General features: G+C 45.5%; 2 pseudogenes; both read left to right on the top strand.

Annotated features, from left to right (window-relative positions):
- Positions 1-1,039: 1,039 nt before the first annotated feature.
- On the top strand, positions 1,040-2,776 carry LOC102820728 (annotated as a pseudogene).
- A 161-nt stretch (positions 2,777-2,937) lies between these two features.
- Positions 2,938-3,253, top strand: LOC102820352 (annotated as a pseudogene).
- Positions 3,254-4,188: the final 935 nt, after the last annotated feature.

The raw sequence follows: 4,188 nt of genomic DNA, 5'->3' as shown, positions 1-4,188 counted from the left end.
AAAGATGAGGCTTTCGGATCCTGCAAAAATTTACAGCTTTGGAAACCCTATATAGGGTCACCATTAGTTGGAACCACCTCCACGTTGCTTAACAATTCCTGGAATGTATTATTGTTACCTTGTACTGAAAAAAAAAAGGAATTTCAATTTGAAACTTAGTGGAGGGCTGAGGCAGGTGCAGTAGCCCGGTGGCTGGGGCTGAAACGGGACAGGTTCCCAGGGCAAGCTAGCTCCTGATGTGTGGTGTCGGGCATGTCTATGCTGAAGAAGAGTTTCAGCATCTCTTCTGACATCTACTTTGTTGGAAGAAGTACAGTCTGAATGCTCCTTTGAAGACTAGATGGCCAGACTTTGTCTCTCATACTTTGGACATTTAGTTACCAAAGACCCGTCCCTGGAGAAGGATTTCATGCTTGAGTTTCCAAGGAGCAGCTGATGGGTTTGAACCAGTGACCTGGTAGCTCACAGTCCAGTGTTGATCCTACAGTGCCACACCAGGATGGCATCCTGGGATTGTGCAGTGCCAAGCAACAAGGTGCTGTCAACGAGCACAGACCTGGGCTGCAGTTGTGCATGGTGAGATTTACAGCCACCCAGCGAATCCAGTACTGGTAAATAATATGCTCTGATCCTGGCTCCTAATGTAGACTGCATGTCTGAAGTGAAAAAGGAATCTGACCATTTAACTAAAGAGAAACCTAAAGACGAAGCAGAAAATCAGCAGAACCAATCACCCGAACCAGAGGAGAACAGTTCTCACTCATCTCCTGCAGCTGAAAGCTAAAGTAGTTCATGCCATCAGAAGAGAGAGAGACAGTCCCATCTGAGAGCAGCGGTATTTCTGAATTCAGACCTCCATGCTTCAGAAGCAAAAGTCATACAACTTAGTCGTGGCCAAAGATGGAGGAGACAAAAAGGAGACTACTCATCCTAGATAAAGAAGAATCTCTTCCGGAAGAAGAGAGGTAGGCCAAGGGTGATGCTGAAGAAGCAGTTCCGAGAAAACACCGGGAGATTAAAGAAGCCATAGCTTCCGTGCATGTTGCTGAGATACAGCCTGCTGGAGAAGAAAGTAAGAAGAGAGAAGAGAAGAAGGAAAATCAAGAAGAAAAACCAGAAGGAGAAGCAACAAAATAGAGAGACAGAGGAAGTGCAAACTGGTGAGCAAAAAACTGAGATAGAATCTCAAAAAGCCACAAAGAAAACCACAACTGCCCAGTGTAAAGTGACCCTCCTGGCTGGCAGTGAATTCATCTGTGGCCTGGAGAAACGCTAAGGGATAAGTGTTATTTGACCAACTATGTGAACATCTCAGTCTCCTAGAGAAGGACTATTTTGGACTTGTGTTTCAGGGAAAACATGAGTAGAAAACCTGGCTAGCTCCTGCTAAAGAAACAAAGAGACAACTAAGAAATCTTCCCTGGCTGTTCACTTTTCATATGACGTTTTATCCTCCTGATCCTTCTCAGTTGACCAAAGATATCATCAGATACTTTCTTGTGTCTTCAACTCAGGCAGGACATTGCCTCTGGCCGCCTGCCCTGCTCTTTCATTACTCATGCCCTCTTGGGATCCTACACACTGCAGACTGACCTTGGGTACTATGACCCGGAAGAGCATGATCACGATGACCTCAGTAACTTCCAATTTGTCCCCACCCAGACTAAGGAATGGGAAGAGAAAGTGGTCGAGCCGCAGAAAACCCACAGGGGGTTATCTCCAACACAAGCTGATTCTCAGTTCTTAGAAAATGCAAAGAGGCTCTCCATGTATGGAGTTGACCTGCATCATGCTAAGGACTCCGAGGGTGTGAACATCAAGCTGGGCGTGTATGCTAACGGACTTCTCATTTACAAAGACAGACTCAGAATCGGTCTTTTTACTTGGCTGAAAAATCTTGAAAATTTCCTATAAACGCAGCAACTTCTACAGTAAAGTGAGGCCAGGTGAGCTGGAACAGTTTGAGAGCACCACTGGATTCAAACTGCCAAAGCACTGGGCAGCTAAAAGGTCATGGAAAGTGTGTGTGGAGCATCATACCTTTTACAGACTTGTGTTTCTAGAGCAGCCGCCAAAGGCGAAGTTCCTGACCTTGGGGTCCAAATTCCACTACAGTGGCCACACCCAGGCTCAAAGCCACCAGGCAGGCATCCTCAATGATATGCCTGGTCCACATTTTGAGCGCACCTCTAGTAAATGAGTCTCTAGGAGTCTAGACGGAGCTTTGATTGGTGTTGTGGACCAAAGTCTTAGGAAGGATTTTTCTGGGCCTGTGGGGGAGGTTGTGAGTCCTGTCGGGGTACAAGATGGAAATGGCAGAAGAGAAGTCAGAAGCAAAACTACAGACCCACATTTGCAACTCATTGAAGGAAAGCGTTCACATGAGACTCTGAATGTAATGGATGAGAAGGCGTGGGCAGATGTTGGGAAAGACGATAGTGTTATCATAGGTAAAGAAAGGTCACCTGGGAGTGGTCCTGAGGCGATTCATAAAGTGGAGACACTGACACAAAAAGACTCCACCTGCCTGTCTTCTGAGAGCAGCAGCAGCAGTGAGAATGAAGAAGATGTGGGCAAGTACCGTCCCCACCACTGTGTGACTGAGGACACCATAAGGGAGGAGCAGGAGGAGTATGAAGAAGAGGCAGATGAGGAACCCATCCAAGCAGCCAAAGTAGAAGAGAGGGAGGAGGCAGTGCCAGAAGCCAGCCCAGTCAAACAAGCAGGTGCCAATAGAATCATCATAGAAACAGTGATCCAGGATGTAGTTGCATAAAAGGTATCTGGAGAGAAGAATATAAGCGAAGGCGGTATTAAGCAAGACGTGAGAGAAGATGCAGAGGAAGAGCCACACACAGTTAACGGACAGGCATCTTGTGTTGACATTGATGTTTTGCCACAAAATGTTGTTTCGAGCCACCAGTGGTAAAAACAGAGATGGTAACAATTTCTGATGCCTCACAAAGAACAGAAATCTCTACCAAGGAGATGTTATTGACTGCGCAAACCATCACATCTGAGTCCGTGTTGACAACAGCTACCACACATATCACCAAGACTGTAAAAGGTGGAATATCGGAAACAAGAATTGAGAAACGTGTTGTGATCCCAGGAGATGCAGATATTGATCATGACCAGGCGTTGGCCTAGGCGATGAAGGAAGTCAGAGAGCAACACTCTGACACATTTGTCATGAGAGCGGTGGTGCATAAGGAACAAGGAGACAGAGATGGCAGAAGAAGGGGAGGAATAGTGCGAAATTCATTCCTTAAACAACATTCAATGTTGTGAAGATGAAGAATTCTGACCGTTCCCAGTCTAATGCTAGACCACTACGCCAACAAATTTATTCTACGACTGGTAACAGTGACCAGGAGCTGAATATTAAAATGCCAACACCAAATCTGACCTTAACAACTCTGGTCTATACTGTTCCCTTGCATTTTAATATATTATTTTGTTTTGTAACCACTTAAAAAAAAAAAAAAGGACTTTGAAAAGATAATTCAGTTAAGGAGATTTGAAGATTTGATAAACACAGAGGCAGATACTGAAGTGATGATGCTAAGAGTCAAGGGATGTCACCTACCACTAAGAGCTGGAAAAGGATAGAGGGACTGTTGTCCTACCGTGCTGTGGTTTGGACCCAAAATAACTGATTTCAAAATTCTGGCCTCTAGGATAGCACAAAAATACATGTATGTTTTCTAAGCCACTAACTTTGAGGTCATTTGCTACAGCAACCGTCCAAAACTAGTATACCACCCAGCACACACTCCATGCTAAAAGATCCAAAGTTGTTCCTGTTGGTAAGCGCCATGGAGTCAGTTCTGACTCATAGCAACCCTGCTTAGGGTTTCCAAGAAGCAGTCAGTGGGTTTGAACCACTGACCTTGTGATTAACAGCCCGGTGCTTATCCTACAGCGCCACATCAGGAGTGCAAAGTACCTCTATTCAAATAACCCTGGTTCCAATATTCTGGTCATAGACCAGAACACTTATAGCCCTTTTATAGCCTCCTCTTGTGCCGTTTCTATTCTCTTTCTTCCAAAGGGGACTAGAAGCTCCTCTGGGGGCGATGAGGAGCCCTCCTTGCTCATGCCCTTCGGTCAGCCCAGTAACGATGCCCTAGAAATGTTTCCTTCAGCAGAGCGCTAAGTAGGAGAGATACAAAGGCTCTCTCATGC

This window comes from Chrysochloris asiatica, unplaced genomic scaffold (genome assembly GCF_000296735.1).
Source record: "Chrysochloris asiatica unplaced genomic scaffold, ChrAsi1.0 scaffold00258, whole genome shotgun sequence".
Classification (NCBI taxonomy): Eukaryota; Metazoa; Chordata; class Mammalia; order Afrosoricida; family Chrysochloridae; genus Chrysochloris; species Chrysochloris asiatica.
The sequence above is the reverse complement of the archived record's forward strand: the minus strand, read 5'-3'. Positions and strand labels throughout refer to the sequence as shown.